Source organism: Macaca fascicularis, chromosome 3 (assembly GCF_037993035.2).
Source record: "Macaca fascicularis isolate 582-1 chromosome 3, T2T-MFA8v1.1".
NCBI classification, from domain to species: Eukaryota; Metazoa; Chordata; class Mammalia; order Primates; family Cercopithecidae; genus Macaca; species Macaca fascicularis.
The window spans coordinates 170,555,198-170,578,109 of record NC_088377.1 but is presented as its reverse complement, the minus strand read 5'-3'; the positions used below and the strand labels follow the sequence as shown (position 1 = coordinate 170,578,109).

Below are 22,912 nucleotides of genomic sequence, written 5' to 3'. Positions count from 1 at the left end.
GAGGGAATCACGAGACACCTTTGTTAGTTCAGAGTTTAGAGATTAAGGGTAAGCCTCGTAGAGATTGGGAGTCTTATGGGGACTACATAAGAGATTACTAAGGAAAGGAGAAAGAGGCATATGAGGGCTGAGGCTGAAGGGAATCTGCTAACAGCAATCCAAGGTCATCCCTGCAGCTAGGTCTGTGGCTGAGTAGATTTCTGTAGAATAGATTCAGGTGGACTATGTTCAGCAACACTGGAGCAGTCAAGCAGGCTTTGATCCTAACGTCACTTCTCTTATCAAGGAGCTTTATCACCATCTCTAGGCTTCTAAAACCTCATTGCTATTTCCCAGCTGATTACCCCAGAACCAGACTTGGGCCAGCATGGATGACAGAAAGTGTTCTTTGCTCAGCTCTCTGATTCCTATACTTGCCAGCAGCAATCATGACCACCAGCACCAAAAGAACAGAGGGAGTCTGGGTCAGCCCTGCTTTATGCACAACCGAGGTGTGGAAATCCAGATGTTTTTCCCAAAATAACACATTTGGGAGGAGAGTATGTATTTATTTGCTTATTTCATTTAAAGTTCGCTTTCCAAAAACATCTCTGAAGGATTTCTTTAGCTTTTATATGGTTCTATTTTTTAAAAAAATTATATTTGGTATAAAATTATATCATCAGTTTACCAAAAAATTTGGGAAAAAATTGAAAAAAGAAAACAATCACACGTGACTTCATTGTCTTTTTTTTTGTTGTTTTTTGAGATGGAGTCTCGCTCTGTCACCCAGGCTGGAGTGCAGTAGCGCATCTTGGCTCACTGCAAGCTCTACCTCCTGGGTTCACACGATTCTCCTGCCTCAGGCTCCCGAGTAGCTGGGACTACAGGCGCCTGCCACCACATATGCTAATTTTTTGTATTTTTTTTTAGTAGAGACGGGGTTTCACCGCCTTAGCCAGGGTGGCCTCCATTTCCTGACCTCGTGATCCGCCCGCCTCGGCCTCCCAAAGTGCTGGGATTACAAGCGTGAGCCACCAGCCTGGCTGACTTCATTGTCTTAATACATCTGTCACTTGCTAGCGTTTGGAATATTTCTTTCCTATCTTTTCTCCCATACACATTTTTTTCTTATAAACATTAAAGATTCACTTTGTTTTAAAAAAAAATTTTAAGTAATTCATGCACATAATAAAAAGTGTAAAAAGTGACAGTCCCTCTCCTCCATCCTTATCCCCAGTGACCACTTTAAGTCTTGTACATCTTTCCAGAAAATAGTTTCCCTTCCCTTCCCCTCCCCTCCCCTCCCCTCCCCTCCCCTCCCCTCCCCTCTCCTCTCCTCTCCTCTCCTCTTCTTTCCTTTCCTTTCCTTTCTTTTTCTGAGATGAGGCCTCGCTCTGTTACCTAGTCTGGAGTGTAGTGGCATGATCTCGGCTCACTGCAGCCTCCACCTCCTGGGTTCGAACTATTCTCCTGCCTCAGCCTCCTGAGTAGCTGGGATTTCAGGCATCTGCTACCACGCCTAGCTAATTTTTGTATTTTTAGTAGACATAGGGTTTTGCCATGTTGGCCAGGCTGGTCCTGAACTCCTAACCTCAGGTGATCTGCCTGCCTCAGCCTCCCAAAGTGTTGGGATTACAGGCATGAGCCACTGTGTCCAGCCAAATAGCTTTGCATATAAGGTGTCTTGCTGGGGATGGGGGTTGGCATGTACTGTGAGGGGCAGGGGGCAGGCAGCAGATCTGCTTCTGTTAGGAACGTGGACACATGAACCACATGAGCAACCCTTCCATGGCGTCAGAATTGTGAGATGTAAATTTGGAGCTCCCAGGGATGGTGTTTCTGGCTATGTAACTAGAATAAGTGAGGGGAAAGCTGGAGATAGCACTCTGGTGCTATTAGAGATTATGAATCTAGCTCTTTTCTTAAGTATATGTCCTTGGCCTTCCATGGATTAGTGTTGCTCAAACATCCTCAGAATTTATGAGCAATATATATATATTTTTTTCTGTTAAAATTTGTTTGCCCGGGTGCAGGGTCTCACACCTTTAATTCTAGCACTTTGGGAGGCTGAGACCGGCAGATCACACAAACTCAGGAGTTCAAGACCAGCCTGGGCAACATGGCGAGATCCTGTCTTTATAGAAAAAAATACAAAAAATTAGCTGGGATTGGTGGTGCGCATCTGTAGTCCCACGTACCAGGGAGGCTGAGGTGGGAGGATCACCTGAGCCTGGGAGGTCAAGGCTGCAACGAGCCATGATCCTACCACTGTACTCCAGGCTGGGTGGCAGAGCAAGACCCCGTCTCAGAAAAAATCTTTTTTTTTTTTTTTTGGTTTGAATTAGATACATATCATGTTCTAACAAATTAACACATTCATCATAAGCATTTTCCTTCTCTGTACCATCTTCATATCCACAATTTTTAAGGATAAAGAAGAGCAACAAACAACAAAGTATTAGATGAACTAGATGTCATCAAAACAAACTTCTGTGCTTCAAAGGACACTGTCACGAAAGTGAAAAAACCCATAGAATGAGAGAAATGTGCAAATCGTATATCTGATAAGGGGCTTATATCTGGAATATATTAAGTATTTTAACAACTAAGTAATAAAAAGACAAACAGGCTAATCTAAAAATGGGGGAAAGGATTTGAATAGACATTTCTCCAAAGAAGATGTCCAATGAGCACAAGAAAGATGCTCAACATCATTAGCCACCAGGAAATGCAAATCAAAGCCAAAATGAACTACTACCTTACTGCCACCAGGATGGCTATATCAAAAAGGCAAGTAACAAGTGTTGGTGAGGATGAAGAGAAACTGGAACCCTCATATACTGCTGGTGAGAATGTAAAATGGTGCAGCTGCTTTGGCAAACAGTCTAGTATTTCCTCAAAAGCTTAATCATAGAGTTACCATACAACCCAGCAGTTCCACTCCTGTGTCTATCTCCAAGAGAAGTGAAAACATATCCATATAAACACTTGCACATTAATGTCCATAGCATCATTATTCGTAATAGTCAAAAAAGGGTGGAAACAACTCAAATGCTCATCAACTGATGAATAGATAAGATATGGTATGTATATACCACGAAATATTATTCAGCAATAAAAAGAAAGGAATAGCTGGGTGCGGTGGCTCACACTTGTAATCCCAGCACTTTTCGAGGCTGAGGTGGGAGGATACCTTGAAGCCAGGTGTTCTAGACCAGCCTGGGCAACAAAGCAAGACCTTGTCTTTACAAAAAAACAAAAATTAGCCTGGCATAGTGGTGTGTGCCTGTAGTCCCAGCTACTCGGGAAGCTGAAGCCAGAGGATCACTTGAGCCCAGGAGTTGGAAGCTACGGTGAGCTATGATCACATTATGTTCCAGCCTGGGCCACAAAACAAGACCCCCATCCCCCAATAAATAAATAAAATTGGCTGGGCACGGTGGCTCACACCTATAATCCCAGCACTTTGGGAGGCTGAGGCGGGCAGATCACCTGAGGTCAGGATTTCAAGACCAGCCTGGCCAACATGGTGAAACCCTGTCTCTACTAAAATAGAAAAATTAGCCCAGTATGGTGGTGCACACCTGTAATCCCAGCTACTCAGGAGCCTGAGGCAGGAGAATTGCTTGAACCCGGGAGGTGGAAGTTGCAGTGAGCCGAAATCATACCACTGCACTCCAGCCTGGGCGACAGAGCTCTGTCTCAAAATAAATAAATAAATAAATAAAATAATAAATAAATAAATAAAGGCATTACCAAAACATGCTACAACTTGGATGAGCCTTGAATACATTACGCTAAGTGAAAGAAGCCAGTCACAAAGAAGCACATAGTGTGTGATTCCATTTGTATAAAATGAAATGTAGAATAGGCAAATCCACATAAACACAGAAAGCAGATTTTCCTAGGGGTGGGAGCTTGGGGTAAGATGGGGAAAAATTAGTAATGGGGGTGATGAAAATGTTCTAGAATTATGGTAATTGTTGTGAAATTCCATGTATTTATTAAAGCCATTGCCTTTATACTTTAAATGGGTTAATTGTATGGTATATGAATTATATCTCAATAAAACTGTTATAAAAAAGAATAGTATATTGGGTGGATATATCACTGAGATTAGTTACGTGGATGTCCGGTACAAGTTATTCTTCTGTTGTTCATGCTGCTTTGGGTTTCATATCATTTAACAGATATTTACTGAGTATCCAGGGTACGGGAGTTACAAAAAAGCATAAGAACATCTCATGGCCCAGCCAGGGAGGTGACACCCATGCACAGAAGGTAGCTAACTGGGCAAAGCACACATAACAAATGCTACCGGGTTCAGAGGCACGCTTGCCATCATGGGCTGTGCACCCAAAAATAGGTTTCCCTGATGAGTGAAGAATATTAAAGAATAAATGAGCAGGGCATAGTGGCTTACACCTGTAATCCCAGCACTTCAGGAGGCTGAGGCGAGAGGATTGCTTGAATCCAGGAGTTCAAGACTAGCCTAGGCAACTTGGTGAGACCATGTCTCTGCAAAAACAATTTAAAAAAAAAAAATTAGCCAGGCATGGTGGTGCACACCTGTGGCCCTAGCTACTCGGGAGGCTGAGATGGGAAGATCATTTGAGCCTGGGAAACAGAGGCTGTAGTGAGCTGTGACGGTACTACTGCAGTCCAGCCTGGGTGGCAGAGGGAGATCCTATCTCAAAGACAATTAAAAAAAATTTTTTTTTTTTAAATTGTAAAATAGAACGCAATCATTTAAAATCTGGAAATTGTTCTAAGGGCATAGAGCAAATGGAGAAATATTGTTGAAGTTCTTACTAAATCTTAGTAAGAACAATCTGTCTATGGCATTTAAGGCATGACCCATTCTTTTACTCCTCCCCCCCACTCCCTGTTATGGAAACTCTACCTGAGAGCTCTATTCCCGGTAAGGTTTTTCCCAGCCCCTAGTCTGTGGCTACCAGTTTTACCCAGGTAGGGGCATGCTGCCAGGGTTTCTAGTTCCCTCCCCAGTTCTCTGCTGCAGAAGCTGTATTCCAGGCAGGATCTGGTCCCTCCCCTTACCCAACCCCAACTGTAGGGGAGAAATTCTGTTCAAGGCATGGCAGGCTGAGAATACTGGGACCGGATCACTTCACCTTTCTCCTCCCAGCCAGTTTGTAGAGTGGAGGAGGTTCTACACCAGGAGGGGAAAGCAGAGAGGATCAGTGGCTTCTCCTGCTTCCTCTACTGCCCACTCACAGAGCCAGGTGTCACTACAGGCAACACCGGGCCCCACCCCCAGCTCTGATGCAGTGTCCTGGGGTTCTCTCAGCAAGAAAAGCAGCCCATAATGACAAAGAGCTTTAGAGCTCTACTTGAGGACACAGGCTGTATTGGAACAGAGCCTGGAGAACGCTGCCTAAGGGTGTTGTGGAAAACAACAGAGACCTTGAAAGAGAGCAGTTAAGAGGAGGCTGGTAGCTCCATGACACAGCACAATGGCAGAGCAGCTAAAAATTTCATATAGAGAGCCAGGGAAAAAGAAATCAAAGCACGCTGGAAGCACATTCAGCTCTAGGGGTCAGGAAAGGGTGTGCACATGTTTCTGGTTGCATGGGGCAGACTTGAAAATATTCTCTAAACCATACACAGGCCTGTTAACAAAGGGCAGAAGCCTCATTGGCACAAAGGCCTTAAACAGAACCTCTGGACAAACACTGACTGAACAATAAACTACTCTGACCAGGGCAACTCCTAGGAAGCAAGGCTTGGAAGTAAAATCATGCTCTTCTCTAGTAGTCGAGAACATCCTGGGCACCCCCAAGGCTGTACCCTATCATGAGCCACCAGAGAGGGAAGATCCATGCTACTAGGCCCTGGCTAACAATGGGGCAAAAAGATATAAAGGGAGATAGGATGACAATGTCTCATCAAATAGAGAATATCAAGTACTATGAACAAAGTGAAAAATTCACTACAGGGACTTAACAATAGATTTGTTCTGTCAAAAATAAGAATCAGGCCAGGTGCACTGGCTTATGCCTGTAATCCCAGTATTTTGGGAGGCCAAGGCAGGAGGATCACTTAAATTCAAGACCAACCTGTGCAACATAGCGAGATGACCCCATTTCTACAAAAAATAAAAAAATTAGCTTGGCATGGTGGTGCATACCTGTAGTCCCAGCTACTTGGGAGGTTGAAGTGGGAAGATCATTTGAGCCCAGGAGGTCAAGGCTGCAGTGAGCTGTGACTGCACCACTGCACTCCAGCCTGGGCAACTGAGTGAGACCCTGTCTCAATAAACAAACAAACAAACAAACAAACAAACAGAATCAGTGAATTTAAAGACCGATCAATAGAGGTTATAAAATCATAAGAGGAAAACAATGGATAAAAATGAACAGAGCATTAGAGAAAAGTGAGAAGACACCATTAGATGCACCAACATACACATAATGGTAGTACCAGAAGGAGAGGAGAGAGAAAGAGACAGAAAAAAATATTCAAAGAAATAATTGAATACATAGACACAGGGAGGGGAACACCACACATTGGGGCCTGTCGGCGGGGGATGGGGGAGGGGGAGCATCAGGAAAAATAGCTAATGCATGTGGAGCTTAATACCTAGGTGATGGGTTGATAGGTGCAGCAAACCACCATGGCACATGTTTACCTATGTAACAAACCTGCATAGCCTGCACATGTACCCCGGAACTTAAAATAAAAAATTAAAATAAGAAATAATGGCTGAAAACTTCCCAAAGTTGATGGAAAATACTAATCTACACAACCAAGACATGGTCTACTTTCTCCTTGTTGCTGATAGTAAAATGCAAATGAAAGAAACAGAGGAAGGAACTGTTAAGTGAAAAGTAATCAGAACTTCATGGTTTAGAATGCTCTCAGTTTATCCACATTGCAAAAGTTGAGAAAGTGTGCTCTGGAGAAAGCACCAAGGCTGAGGCTCAGCAACCATTTGCTAAGGAGATCAGGCCTGTGACTCATGGATCCAACCATCTCAGCAGAAGGCAGGCATGTAACTCTCCAGGAAGAATCTATGACGAACCCTCGTGTCTACTGGCATAGATTCCCTTGACATCACAGAAGGCAAGGTTTTTGAGAATTTTATACCAACACAAATACCGCCAGTCTAGACTGATTGAGACAGAGATGGAATAAAATGGAGGAAGAATGACTCCGAAGGCAGAGCCGTGGAGGCAGAGGCCTGAAAGTGTAAAGCCAGGGCTACCATAAAGGCCCAGAAGACACAGCATCAAGTCACAGAGGATTACTCTCAGGCTTTGAAACCTAATGGAATTGACCCCATTAGATTGCAAACTAGTTTTAGACCAATAACCGCCTTTTTTTCCTTCCATTTATCTCCCTTTTGGAATGGAAATATGTCCATCCTATGCCTGTTCCGCCATTGCATTTAGAAAACAGATGACTTGTTTTCTAGGTTTAACAGGTCTATGAACAGAGAGGAATTTTGTCTCAAGATGGATCATTCCCAGAGTCTCGCCCATACCTTTTAAGATAATGTAGATGAGGAGATTTGGGACTTCCTGAGTTGACATTTAAATGAGATTTAGGATTTAGAGTTGATACGGGAAGGGTTAAGACTTTGGGGAGTCTTGGGGTAAGGTGAACATATTGTGTACATGGGGTGGGTGTGAATTTTGGGTGCCAGTGAGTAGACTGTACTAGGTTGAACAGTGTCATCTCAAAATTCATGTCCATGCGGAACCTCAGAATGTAGCCCGGTTTGGAAACAGGGTCTTTGAAAACGTCATTAGTTAAGTTAGGATGAGGTCCTGAGATCAGGATGGGTCCTGACTCCAATATGACAGGTGTCCTAGGAGAAAGGACACACAGAGAGAGACACAGGGAGAATGCCACATGACGAAGGCAGAGATTGGAGTCCTGCATCTACAAGCCAATGAATGCCCAGGGTTGCCAGCAGCTACGAGAAGCATTAGAGAGGGGTAGGATGGTTTACCTTTCGGGGCCTCCAGAAGAACCAACCCTGATGACATCTTGATTTTGGACTTCCATCCTCCTGAACTGTGACATGTAAAAAAGCTCTGTTGTTTTAAGGCACCCAGTTTGAGGTCATCTGCTACAGTGGCCCTAGGAAATAAGTACAAATGTCAAGCCCATTCAGCAAAGGAAGAATCGTCTTTTGAAAAGTGATGCTGAGACAACTGGGTATCTGCATATAAAGGAAGGGAGTTGGACCCATATCTTACAGCACACACAAAAATTAACTCAACATGGTTTCCAATACCTAAGTGTAAGAACTAAAATTGGCCGGGCGCAGTGGCTCACACCTGTAATCCCAACACTTTGGGAGGCCAAGGCGGGTGGATCACCTGAGGTCAGGAGTTCGAGACCAGCCTGACCAACACGAAGAAACACCGTCTCTATTAAAAATACAAAATTAGCCAGGTGTGGTGCTGCATGTCTGTAATCCCAGCTACTCGAGAGGCTGAGGCAGGAGAATTGCTTGAATCCAGGAGGTGGAGGTTGCGGTGAGCCGAGATCGTGCCATTGCATGCCAGCCTGGGAAATAAGAGTAAAACTCCGTCTCAAAAAAAAAAAAAAAAAAAAAAAAAAGAACTAAAATTATAAAATAAAACTTTCATAAGAAAACCATATAGGTAAATCTTCGTGACCTTGGATTAGGCATGGTTTCTTAAACATGACACCAGAAGCAAAAGCAACTAAAGAAAAAACAGATAAATTGGAATTTATCAAAATTAAAACCTTATTTTTTATTTAAAAAATTTTGTAGTCTGGGCGCAGTAGCTCATGCCTGTAATCCCAGCACTTTGGGAGACTGAGGTGGGTGGATCATGAGGTCAAAAGTTCAAGACCAGCCTGGCCAACATGGTGAAACCCCATCTCTACTAAAAATACAAAAATTAGCTGGGTGCGGTGGCAGGCCCCTGTAATCCCAGCTACTCTGGAGGCTGAGGCAGGAGAATACTTGAACCTGGGCTGCAGAGGTTGCAGTGAGCTGAGATCTCACCACTGCACTCCAGCCTGCGCGATAGAGTGAGACTCCATTTAAAAAAAAAAATTGTGCTGTAAGGGACACCATTAAGAAAGTGATGGCCGGGGGTGGTTGCTCAAGCCTGTAATCCCAGCACTTTGGGAGGCTGAGACGGGCGGATCACGAGGTCAGGAGATCGAGACCACCCTGGCTAACACGGTGAAACCCCATCTCTACAAAAAAATACAAAAAACTAGCCGGGCGAGGTGGCGGCCGTCTGTAGTCCCAGCTACTCAGGAGGCTGAGGCAGGAGAATGGCGTAAACCTGGGAGGTGAAGCTTGCAGTGAGCTGAGATCCGGCCACTGCACTCCAGCCTGGGCAACAGAGTGAGATTCCGTCTCAAAAAAAAAAAAAAAGTGAAAGGACAACCCACAGAATCAGAGAAAACATTTCCAAATCACTTATCTGATAGATGACTTATATCAAGAAAATAGAAAAAGTAACTCCTGGGTCAGGCATGGTGGCTCATGCCTATAATACCAGGACTTTGGGAGGTCAAAGTAGCCAGGAGGTCAGGAGCTCAAGACCAGCCTGGGCAACATGGTGAAACCCCAGCTCTCCAAAAAAAGAAAAAAAAAAAAAAAAAAAGAAAAGAAAAAAATTAGCTGGGCGTGGTGGTGCACACTTGTGGTCCCAGCTACTCAGGAGGCTGAGGTGGGAGGATCTCTTGAACCTGGAATGTGGAGGCTGCAGTGAACCGAGATGGCGCCACTGTACTCTAACCTGGGCAGCAGAGTAAGATTCTGTCTCAACAACAAAAAACAAAAAAAACAAACAACAAAGACAGATAAAAAAAAAAATAACCCCTACAACTCAACAATAAAAAGACAACCCAATTTAAAAAAGGGCAAACGATCTAAATAAACATTTCTCCAAAGAAGAGATAAAAATGGCCAAAAAGCACACAAAAAGATGCTCATCATTAGTCACCAATAATCATCAAGGGGTGAATTTTATGGTTTTCGAGTTAGAGTACACATAAAAAGCAGCTGCGTAAAATAATATGTATGGAATAATATGTAGAGTACACATAAAAAGCAGCTGCATAAAATAATATGTATTTTTAGGCCTATGACATGTAAAAATGTAGTATACTTGACAATAACAGCACAAAGGAGGCAGGTGGGAGCAAAGCTATATTGGAGTGAGGAAATAACAGCAGATGGGAACTGAAATCCATAGGAAGAAATCAAGAGGAACACGAAGGATAAATAAGAAGATTAATATAACTAACTCTATAAATATGTACTTGGTCTTCTCTCAGGCTCTTTCAAAGTAATAGTTATAGCCAGGTACAGTGGCTCATGCCTGTAATCCCAGCACTTTGGGAGGTCAAGATGAGCCAGGTGTTTGAGATGAGCCTGGGCAAAATAGTGAGACCTCGTCTCAATTAAAAGAACTTTTTAAAATAAAAATATAAAAGTAATAATTATAACATTGTACTGTTGGATTTACGATACAAAGAAGTAATATGTGTAACAATAGTATCACAAAAAGAGGGAGAAAGGAACACCACTACTTAAGAGTAAAGTTTATATATCTCACTAAACTATTTAAAATATAAATGACTACGTCTGCTGAATCAGAATTTCAGGGAACTGGCCACTTTCTTAGCCCTTCCAGGGCCTTTGTATGAGTTCAAAAAGGCTTCTTTTTCTCCAGTCGGAGGTAGCTACATGCCAGGGCCAAAGGCATAGCAAGCACAGCATGAGCTGGAACAACCCCCTCGCCCTAGTGCAGTGAATAACCCGCACAGCTGTCTGAGGGAGGTGGCCCCAGCCATGACCCACGTATTTATTTTAAAATGGCTCCTCTAACAATTCTAATGGACAACCAGGGTTGAGAACTATTGGGTTAGGGACGCATTCAAAAAGAATCTATTCTAAAGTATCAGAAAACTGATTAAATATGAGAGATAATTGTTAGAGAGGATTTAGGGGGAAGATTTTCAGGTTTTTTAATTCCAGGGACTGAGAAATTGGTAACAGAAATAGAGGAGATGAAAGGAAAAACCTGATTTGGAGGGAATGAATTCACTTTTAATTATGTTGAATTTGGTCCAGGTGCGGTGGCTCATGCCTGTAATCCCAGCGCTTTGGGAGGCCAAAGTTGGTGGACTACTTGAGGCCAGGAGTTCGAGACCAGCCAGCCCAATGTGGCGAAACCCCATCTCTACTAAAAACACAAAAATTATCTGAGCATGGTGGTGGTGCACATCTGTAGTCCCAGCTACTTGGGAGGCTGAGGCACAAGAATTGCTTGAACCTGGGAGGCAGAGGTTGCAATGAGCCGAGACTGCGCCATTGCACTCCAGCTTGGGCGACAAAGCAAGACTCTGAAAACAAAACAAATAATTATGTTGAATTTGAGGCCATGGCAAGATGTTACATTACAGTTGGAATGCCACACTGACAATTGAAGGATAGATGGTTCTGAACTCAAAAACTGTGTATTCAGGAAGCACCACGTAGCACAGTGATAATGAAAATAGATACCCTGTATAAAGAGCCTACTCAGTGCTTTACCCAGTGCTGGACAGTGTGTGTAAATACGAGCAGCAGTTGGCATGAGGCTGATGGAAGATGGTCACTCATAAGCAATTATTTACCCTAAAAACACATGTGTTTGGCCAGTGGCCTGGGCTGGACTGGATGAAGGCCAGGGTCAGAAAGTGAGGTGTGACTGGGAGGATGGAAGTGGCCTGTAAGTGATGCCAGCAGGTGGCTGAGGAGGATGCCACCACTTGAGGTTCCAGGGCACCACCCTGGGATCTTGAAACAGGTGAGTCTCAGTATTATTGTGACAAATGGGTGATAAAAATGGCAATGGCTTCCCAAGTTCCATGGCCAGTTGTCCTGGGGTCTCATGTGGTACAAACCCCTTTCCGCCCCTCATCCCCACTAGAGTGTGTCTGGCATTGATATTCACCAAAACCAGAAGCCTGGATGTGTTTGTATCTGGGTTCATTGTGCTGGCCCTGGTTGATGAATTGGCTCAAGACTCAAAACTTCTGTGGTTTGGCCCATGGATAGATTCCTGCAGGAAAAAAAAAAAAAAAAAAATGGCCAGAGCTTTGCACAGTGGCAGTATTGTAGCCAATGAGGTTTATCCAAGGCATGATTATTGCTAATTGACATTCAAAAAAAGCTGGGGGGAGAAAAATGCCAGCATGAAGAAAAAAAGGAAGGTACACATGAATTGGAATTGGCAGGTTATTGGAGGAGGGGGATGCAGCAAGTCCCACCCCCTAGCATAAATGACACTTACCTGTATGGGCATGCACACAGCTATAGTTGACCCCATAGGCCTCAGTGCTGTGGACAGGCCCAGCCAGTCTCAGGGCTTGGCCAGACTGGTGAGCAGGTGTAGACAGGTAGCCAGCCTACATTTGTGCCATACCACAAGGCTACCATTTCTGTATAAGGCCACCTCCTAGGGCATCTGAGCTGATTGATAGCATCGTTATGCTCAAGCCGCCCTGGAAGTTTGCACACAGGTCAAATCCAGAGCCAGGAAGCAGAATGCTATGAGAGGCTCAGTCTTCCTTCCTTAGCTGAAATGGCAGGTGATTGATGCCTGCTGGGATCTTTTGTATTCCAAATGGTCCCATGAGGAATCCAGCAGAATGGATCCTGTTTGGGGTCTCTCTGACTACATGAGGGGCACAAACCATTTCAGAGTTTCTCAATAGGTCAGGAAAACAGAAATTGTTCTATGATTTTCCTTGCCCCGAACTATGAGGCCGGGAGGGTCAAAAAATGATGCCGACAAAGCAGACTAGCATGAAACAGCAGAGGCTTTGGTGCAGTGCTGGGGAGGAGGAAGAAGACTGTGGCCTTGGCAAGCACTAGGGGAGGATGGGAATGGCGCTGCAGGCTCAGAACTTTGGCTCCTCTGACTATAAAAGCTGGAATTCACCTCTAGAAGGAGAAAGTTTCTTTACTACGCCAAGTTAGCCAAGCGGAGCGAATGCGGAGCCCCTGCAAGCTCTTCCTTCTCGCCTGATTGGGAATCTCAGAGCTTGTGAGTTAGTTACTGAATAACTGGTAGCAGCAGTTGATGTGACCCAAAGGCCTTTCATAGAATCAGCAGTTTAAAGGACACTGCAGCCAGACAGTGAGTCCAAGGTCAAAAGTCGGGAGAAACCAGATCCTGGGCTTCATTCACTGCAGAACTTCAGGGCAGGGAGAAACCAGTCCAATGCACGTAATGCAGGAGGAAGTACATGCAGCAGAAGGGAAGAAAGGAATGTGTGCAGGATTGAAATCTGCCTTCAGGTCAGGCACAATGGCTCACACCTGTAATCCCAGCACTTTGAGAGGCCAAGGCAGGCAGATCACCTGAGGCGGGGAATTCGAGACCATCCTGACCAACATGGAGAAACCCCGTCTCTACTAAAAATACAAAATTAGCTGGGTGTGGTGGTGCATGCCTGTAATCCCAGCTAACTCAGGAAGCTGAAGCAGGAGAATCACTTGAACCCAGGAAGTGGAAATTGCAGTGAGCCGAGATAGTGCCATTGTACTCCAGCCTGGGTAACAAGAGTGAAACTCCATCTCAAAAAAAAAAAAGAAAAAGAAAAAGAAAAAGAAAAAAAAAGAAATCTGCCCTCAGATTGTCTTGATGCAGTGGGTACTGAGCCATCAACTACCCAACTGAGCTGGACGTGATGAGTTTTGTGCCTTTAGAGTATCTATAAACATAGACCCTTGGAGTAGATCATGAGTTGTCATCCCCTAATTCCTCTTGTCTTCTACTTCTAACATGCCAAGAGGCATGTTACTAATTATATGGCTCCTTTGCAAAACCTCCCAAGGGGCCTGCCTTCCTCTCTCTATTCCTGTGGGCAGAGTTTGCTTAGCACTTAAGCACATCTATTTTTTCACTTAACTTGCTCTACTGAGAGCATTTCCATAGCTCTTTCTCTTCACTAGCTTGTGATTTATTGAGGGTAGAGCCATTTCGTATTCAGTTGTATTTATGTTAGCAGGGCTTGACTCAGTATTGGGTGCATAGGAAGTACTCAACAAACACCTAGCAAATGAAGGACTTGTTGAACCCCAGTTTCAAGGCATGCTTACATTAGCCTGGCCCTCCTCTCCTTCTGCAGTCTCACCTCCCATTCACTCTTAGCTCCAGCCACTTCTTTCTACCTGAAGTTCCCAGCCAAGAACACAGCCCTTTGTGTCTACATCTTCGTGCTTTCTCTACTGCTCTCCCAACATTCTGAAATTCTCTGCTTCCCTCTCTTTGCTTTTGGACATGCAATTTCACCCTCACCTCTCCACCCACTGGACTGGGAGCTCCTTGAAGGCAGGACTGTGGGCTTCTTTTTATTTCCCATGGAGTCAGTCTGGTGCCTAGCACTCAGCAGAGGCTCAGTTGGTGTTTGTTCAGGGAAGGAATGAATTACTCTGGCTTTGACTGAAACTATGTTCTGGCCTCCATCAGGCAGCTCCTCATTATGTCTTAGTTAATTGCCATTTGTTTAGGAGGATTTGCTCAGCAAGGAGGAGATGAGTAACTAACTAGCGGGAAAAGTCAGTGTTAAATGGAGCTTTGAGCAGGAGTAGTTTGAAAATTGTTGGCTTAATCAAGAGTGACTAGTTACTTCTGTTTCACCACGTCCACACAGTTAACAGGGTGAAGCCATCTTGGATTTGTTATAGGGGATGTCCTGGCTCCCCCTTATTCCACAAGAGCCAAATGGGTTCGGGAAAGAGGTCAGTGTGGAGAGACATCTCCACCCCACTCTCTGTTGCCTCTACTTGCTGCCCCAGCCCTGGAACAACGTCAGATCTACACAAAATTATGAAGCGGATAAGGTTTGGCTTTGTCCGTGTCCTATTAATATTTGTATGTCTCTTTTCCCTCGTTGTCTCCTTCCAGGATGGAGGGAAGGGAATATAATGTGATTAATCAGTAACCAGGGGTGAAAAACTCTAACCCTTGCAGAGACCAAGGGAAACAAGCCAAGTTGGCTGGGTAGGAACAAAGTGACCATGTCCTGGTGAAAGTGGCAGCTGCTCCCCTGCTCAGGTGGTTGGTTGTTCACAGGGACCATGGGCCCAGGGCTGTGTGATCTTGTGTTTTGCAAAATCGCCCTTGCTATGAGCCTTGACATTGCCAGGAAAAACTGTTAAAGACTAGGAAAAGTACAAAAGAGATTATTGGGTGTCCTTTCAGTGGATTGTAGGGTGTAGTCTGCACTCCAGCCTGGGTGACAGAGAGAGTCTCCCTCTCAAAAAAAAAAAAAAAAAAAAAAAAAGGTAGAAAAAGTGAAGAAACAGGTTTCCCCTAGAGCCTCTGGAAGGAACACAGCCCCACCAACACCTTGATTTCAGCCAAGTAAACCCATTTAGGGCTTCTGTCCTCCAACTCTCAGATACTCCAACTGAATTGTAAGATAAATTTGTGTTGCTTTAAGCTATGGAGTTTATGGGTAATATGCTACAGCAGCAATAGGAGGCCAGATTGTTTTACAGCCTTTAGGGTAGAAGTTAAGTTGTAGAAATTGGCAGCAATACAAATGCTTCTTGTCCATAGTAATGCAAATGATTCCTGTTCATAGAACTTTAAAAATACTTTGTCTAGCCGGGTGCAGTGGTTCATGCCTATAATCCCAGCACTTTGGGAGGCCGAGGCAGGCAGATCGCTTGAGCTCAGGAGTTTGAGATCAGCCTGAGCAACATGGTGAAACCCCATGTCTACAAGAAATACAAAAAAATTAGCCCGGCATGGTGGCGCATGTTTGTAATCCCAGCTACTCAAGACACTGAGGCAGGAGGATTGCTTCAACTCGGGAGGTCGAGCTGCAGTGAGCCGAGATCAGGCCACTGCACTCTAGCCTGGGTGACAGAGCGAGAGCTTGTCTCAAAAAACAAACAAACAAACAAACAAACAAACATACCTTGCCCAGTGGAGAATATAAACCTCTGTAGGTAAAATTCTCATTCAAATTTGTTGTAACATCTTATTGGTTCCTTTATTAATTGAGTTGAATAAAATGTTTGATGCATGTTAATTTGATATTTGTATACGTTCATGTTATCAACTTTTTTAAAAAACTGTACTTTAACAATGATATGTTCATATTCTGCACTCCTGTGCCTTTGAATTTAAGCTGTAGTCATACTTTTGAATCCACTGTGACGTCAGTCACTAATTTGATTTCTGTTTTTTCAAGCAGTTAATTATCACACATTTCAAGAAGGCATGTGCTAGCAAGGCCTGCAGTTGGAATCCCAATGGGAAGGTGTTATATTTACCAAGATTTTGGTTACGATGAGCTACTGCATTTGGACTTGAGAAAGTGTCAAACAGTATATTTTTTCAACAGCTAAAGCCTTAAGGAGTATTTTCTACTGAGCCAATAGATATACATTTTAACACCTTTTTCCTGATGGTGATAGTTCATACTAATATCTACCATGTTACTGCTGAACATATTTATCAACAGGGAGTGGGAAGATCAAAAGCACTATGTGCGTGAGTAACTAACTGGTCAACTTTGCAAATCGCTGCCAATGTGGGGCAGGGCTAGGTGGTTGATCGAGTAGCTAAGCGATGGAGTGGGAAGGACAGAGACTTGCTCCAAGCAGCTTGCAGCAGGTGCAGTGAGACACAGTAAATGCTGCCGCTGCTACAAAATGCAGAGGCCAGCCTCATAGTTGGGACACCAAGGCTCAGAGATGTGAAGCGGCTTACTCGGGGTCTCACTGAGAGTGAATGACTGAGTGCCAAACCCAGGTCTTTCTCAGCCAAACCTTGGTTTTTTGGTTACATTGCCTATTTCAGGCTGGACATTTGCTGGACAGTGCATGTAGTGTAGTGTTGTCAGTAGGAGAAGTACCGCCCCAAGGAGCTGCAGGTCGTCACAATGATTGCAGGACCCTACCGCCATTTAGGGCGCATGGGGCCAGGGCTGCTATGTTGTTCTGCAGTGAATGTGACAATCCTGTAAAATAAAGACTTGTCCAGCTTTCGAATGTATCCTCAGATATTCATGTAGGTGAAAAACTGTCCATAATTATCTGAGCCTAAAACTCAGAAAATGATTTTAAAAACATCAAAAATTAACACAGTTAATTTCTCTGGAATACAACTACCATATAAAAGATTATTGTACTTTGTTTTGTTCACAGTTTTACCTAGAGCTGTTCACAAATGTGGAAAATTATGTCAAGGACAGCAGAGACAGTCTGTGTGTAGAGGAAACTATCTATCATTCCATTACATGTTCTAATACAGCTGTGCCCAGAATTTATTATTTTCTTTATAATTATTTAGTTATTAATTATTCTATTTGTAATCATTGTAATTATTATTTTATTTTTAGACAGAGTCTCTCTCTGTTGCCCAGGCTGGAGTGCAATAGTGTGATCACGGCTCAATGCAGCCTCCACCTCCCAGGCCTAAGCAATCCTGAATGATTCTCCCACTTCAGCCTCCCAAGTCACTGGCACCACAGGCATGTTCCACCACACCTGGCTATTTTTAAAAAAATTTTTGTAGAGAGGATCTCCCTGTGTTGCTCAGGCTGTTCTTGAACTCCCGGGTTCAAGCGATCTTCCCACCTTGGCCTCCCGAAGTTCTGGGATTACACGCATGAGTTACTGTGCCAGGCCAGTAATTATTTATTATAAAGTACTACCCTTTTATTTCTCCTTTATAACATAGAGGCAATATATTGATTATCATTTTTTTTTTTTTGAGATAGGGTCTCACTCTGTTGCCCAGGCTGGAGGGCAGTGGTTATTCACCAGTATGAGCATGGCATGTTACAGCCTCAGACTCCAGGGACTCAAGCAGACCCTCTTGCCTCAGCCTCCTGAGTATCTGGGACTACAGGTGGGCACCACCGTGTTTGGCTTGATTATCTTTTGAAAGTATACATTTAATTTCATTGTAGTAAAGGGGATGATATAAAATATTTATTATAAAGGAATTAAATGGAGTTAAGAACTACTATGGTGAAATGAGTATTTGGTCAGGAAGTTGCAAAACCTTGAGAATCTTGGTTCTGCCACTTATTTTGAGCATGTCACAACCCCTCCAAGACAGCTTCCTTCCAGGTAAAACATAACCTCAGCCTTCTACTTTCCAGAGTACTTGCTGTATTAGCCAAATGAGATCATGCAAATACCATACAGGTGTAAGGATTCTCTCTAGATGTCACTCATGAATAGAACTTGCTTGTTTGGGATTAAATTGAGTTCTTAACAATGCTCTTATCACATTCGTGGTGGATAAATTCAGACTTTAAATTGTTTGCCTAAAAGCCTTAAATAGGCACTTGACAAAAGAAGATATCCAAACCAAATGGCTGATAAGTTCCTGAAAACGTACTTTAGTCATTAAGGAAATGTAAATTAAAAGAACAAGGCAATAAATACCATTACCCCCATACCAGGATAACTAAATGAAAAATAACATACCAATTGTTGTAAAGAACATGAAACTCTTATATAATGCTGATGGGAGTGTAAATTAATACACCACTTTGGAAAGCTGGAGGTATCAGTGAAAGCAATCCTATGACCCAGCAATTTCACTCCTAGTTATGAAGCCAACAGAAAAGTGTGCATATATTTCCCAAAAACTAACACAAGAATGGGCTGTGATCGGCAGACCTGTGATCTGCAGGTACTCAGAGATCCATAGGGAGAACACCAGGACACCCTAGAAGCTGGCAAGTGAGTCTGTTGACATTCAGGGATGTGGCTGTATTCTCTCCAGAGGAGTGGGGATGCCTGGACCCTGCACAGCAGAATTTGTATAGGGATGTGATGTTAAACAACTACAGAAACCTGGCCTCCCTGGGTTTTGCTATATCTAAGCCAGACGTGATCACCTGCCTGGAGCAAAGGAAAGAGCCCTGGAATATGAAGAGACAGGAGACAGAAGCCAAACACCAGTTATGTTTTCTCATTTCACACAAGGCCTTTTGCCAGAGCAGGGCATAAAAGATTCATTCCAGGCCGGGTGCGGTAGCTCACACCTGTAATCCCAGCACTTCGGGAGGCTAAGGTGGGTAGATCATGAGGTCAGGAGTTTGAGACCAGCCAGTTCAAGACCAGTCTGGCCAACATGGTGAAAATCTCTATTAAAAACACAAAAATTAGTTGGGCATGGTGGTGCGCACCTGTAATTCCACTACTCAGGAGACTGAAGCAGGAGAATTGCTTCAACCTGGGAGACGGAGGTTGCAGTGAGTGGAGATTGCACCACGACACTTCAGCCTGGGCGACAGAGCAAGACTCCGTCTCGGAAAAAAAAAAAAAAAAAGATTCATTCCAAAAAATGATACTGGGAAGATATGGAAGCTGTAGCCTTGAGAATTTACATTTAAGGAAAGACAGGAAAAGTTTGGGAGGACATCATTCATATACACTTTTCTATGGAAGATTAAGAACTCTGAAATGTAAGAGGCATGAAGAAAATATAAGCGGACAGGCCATTTGTGGTTTACTTATAAGTTTTGTAAGTGATGCATGAGAGACAGGGTTTTACAATGTTGCCTAGGCTGGTCTTGAACTCCTGGTCTCAAGTGATCCTCCTGACTTGGCTTCCCATAGTGTTGGGATTTCAGGCGTTAGCCACTGCACCTGGCCTATTTCTCACTTTCATATATGATGTCTTCCTTTATTTTAATGGGTGCAGTTCACAGTCCACAGTTTTTATTCTTAGTTACCTAACTATAACCAAGTCCTTGGTCATTCTAGGAAATTCTCAGAGACTGTGGAAGCTTTTGTTTTTGTTTTGTTTTGTTTGTTTTGTAGTGATGGGGTCTCACTATGTTGCCCAGGCTGGTCTCAAACTCCTGTGCTTGAGCCATCCTCCCACCTCAGCCTCCCAAAATGCTGAGATTACAGGTGTGAGTCACTGTGCCTGGCCTGCGGAAGCTTGTGGTTTGAAACATTTCTTCAGTGATTTTGGATACAAACTTTATTCTGTGTTCAGAGTGGCCAGAAATGGAACTGTTACCACTTCCTGCCTCTGCAGTGTCTTCCACGCCATCACTATCAGCACTAGAAACTCCAGGTGCACGAGGTTAAAGTCAAAGTCCTAAAGTACTTCAGTGGCTTCCGTGTTGTGTGCTGTGTGTTAAACACGCTGGTAATCATCAGAGTTTGTATGCTTAGGACGAAGTAGTGGAACAACAAAAACACCACAAGAACTATATATTTTTGATAATTTCAGCTAAGGTTATGACAAAGACACAGACTCAGTATTTGGAATATGGCTATCCTTTCTTCCTTTTTTTTTTTTTTTTTTTCTGAGACTCGCTCTGTTGCCCAGGCTAGAGAGCAATGGCGCATGATCTCGGCTCACTGCAACCTCCGCCTGCGGGGTTCAAGTGATTCTCCTGCCTCAGCCTCCTGAGCAGCTGGGATAACAGGCATGTGCCACTACGCCTGGCTAATTTTTGTCCTTTTGGTAGAGACAGGGTTTCCCCATGTTGGCCAGGCTGGTCTCGAACTCCTGACCTCAGGTGATCCACCCACCTCGGCCTCCCAAAGTGCTGGGATTACAGGCGTGAGCCAACTGTGCCCAGCCTACTGCTGTCCTTTCATAACGTGTTCTAAAATTTTATTTAGTTTTTTTGGTCAGGCATAGTGGCTCAAGCCTCTAATCCCAGCACTTTGGGAGGCCGAGGCGAGGGGAATGCTTGAGCCCAGGAATTCAAGACCCAGCCAGTACAACATAGTGAGACTCTGTCTCTACACACACCCTCCAAACAGCCAGGCATGATGGTGCACACCTCTAGTTCCACCTAGGTGGGAGGCTGAGGTGGGAGGATCACTTGAGCACGGGAGGTAGAGACTTCAGTGAGCCATAATTTCACCACTGCACTCCAACCTGGGTGACAGAGTGAGACCCTGACTCAGGGGAAAAAAATATATACATATATATATACACACACACACATATATATATGTGTAGATAGATATATATAGGTAGATCGATATAGATATTGATATATAATTTATTTAATTTTTAAATTGTCAGATAAAATTTTATGCATTTCTCATTTATAACATGATGTTTTGAAGTATACATACATTGTTGAATGCTTAATCTTAGCCAATTAAGTACTTTACCTCACAGAGGTATCATTTTTGTAGTGAGAGAACTTAACATTCCTCAAAGATGGAATATATCATCATTAACTACGGTCATCATGCTGTGTGACAGATCTCTTGAGCTTATTCCTCCTATCTAACTGTAATTAGGTGTGCTTTGACAGACATCTCCCCAAACCTTCTCCCCGCAAAACCCCAGCCTCTGGTAACCACCATTCTGCTCTCTGATTCAATGAGGTCAACTTGTTTAGATTCCACATATGAGTGAGATTATGAGGTATTTGTTTTTCTGTGTCTGCTTATTTCAATGAACATAATGTACTCCAGGTTCGTCCACATGATTGAAAATGACAAGATTTTCTTTTCTTATGACTGAATAATACTACATTGTGATATATACCACATTTTCTTTACCCGTTCATTTGATTATGGACACTTGTAGGTTGATTTTATATCTTGGCTATTGTCAATAGTGCTGCAATAAACATGGAAATTCAATAAATAAATAGGATTCATAATGCCTGTAGTTTTCTTATATCCATATATATAAATCATGTTTCTAGGTACATAAATGTCCCATTAATCCCTTTGATCACTCTAGAAAATGCTGTTTTTTCATGAATACAAGAGTGTTCAAAGAAGCACTCTTATAATAGGCCTAAACTATAAATACCCGAAATGTCTACCATGTATAAAATGGATACATTGTGGTATATTTCTACAATGGCATACTAGCACAATAGGAAAGAATGGTGTACAACAACATAGATTAATTCACAGTGTTCAGCAAAAGGCATATATGTGAGTACATATTGTGTGATTCCTTCTATATGAAATTCAAAAGCAGATAAAATTAATCTCTGATGTTAAAAATCATAATAGGAGTTATGGTGGGGGTGATTTGTGACTGGAAGGAAAATGAAGGGGGGCATTAGGGAATGCTGGTAATGTTCTTTTCTTTGATCTGGAGGCTTAGTTACACAAGTGTACTCTGTGAAAATTATTTGAATGGTACATTTATGATTTTCACATTTTTCTGATTTTGTTATAGTTTGATAAAAATTTTTTTTTTTTTTTTTTTTGAGATGGAGTCTTGCTCTGTCACTCAGTCTGGAGTGCAGTGGCGCAATCTCTGCCCGGTGCAACATCCGCCTCCTGGGTTTAAGTGATTCTCCTGCCTCAGCCTCTTGAGTAGCTGGCACTACAGGTGCATGCCACCATGCCCAGCTAATTTTTGTGTTTGCAATGGAGATGGGGTTTCACCATGTTGGCCGGGCTGGTCTGGGACTCCTGACCTCAAGTGATCCACTTGCCTCGGCCTCCCAAAGTGCTGGGACTACAGACATGAGCCACCACACCTGGCCCATAATTTGATTATTATTTTTTAAAGTTAATTAACTAGCTGGGTGTGGTGGTACATGCCTGTAATCCCAGCTATTCGGGAGGCTGAGGCAAGAGAATCGCTTGAACCTTGGAGGTAGTGGTTGCAGTGAGCCAAGATCAGTACCACTGCACTCCAGCCTGGGTGACAGAGTGAGACTATCTCAAAAAAATAGGCCTGGCACAGTGGCTCATGCCTGTAATCCCAGCACTTTGGGAGGCCGAGGCGGGTGGATCACGAGGTCAGGAGATCAAGACCATCCTGGCTAGCACGGTGAAACCCTGTCTCTACTAAAAATACAAAAATTAGCTGGGTGTAGTGGCACTCGCCTGTAGTCTCACCTATTTGGTAGGCTGAGGCAGGAGGATCGCTTGAACCCAGGAGGCGGATGTTGTAGTGAACCGAGATGGAGCCACTGCCTGAGCGACAGA

The 22,912-nt window shown here is 43.5% G+C and overlaps 2 pseudogenes; both read left to right on the top strand.

The window, feature by feature from the left end:
- Positions 1 to 12,083: 12,083 nt before the first annotated feature.
- Positions 12,084 to 12,152, top strand: LOC135970297 (U4 spliceosomal RNA; annotated as a pseudogene).
- A 725-nt stretch (positions 12,153 to 12,877) lies between these two features.
- LOC135969969 (zinc finger protein 195-like) lies at positions 12,878 to 20,512 on the top strand (annotated as a pseudogene).
- The last annotated feature ends 2,400 nt before the right edge of the window (positions 20,513 to 22,912 follow it).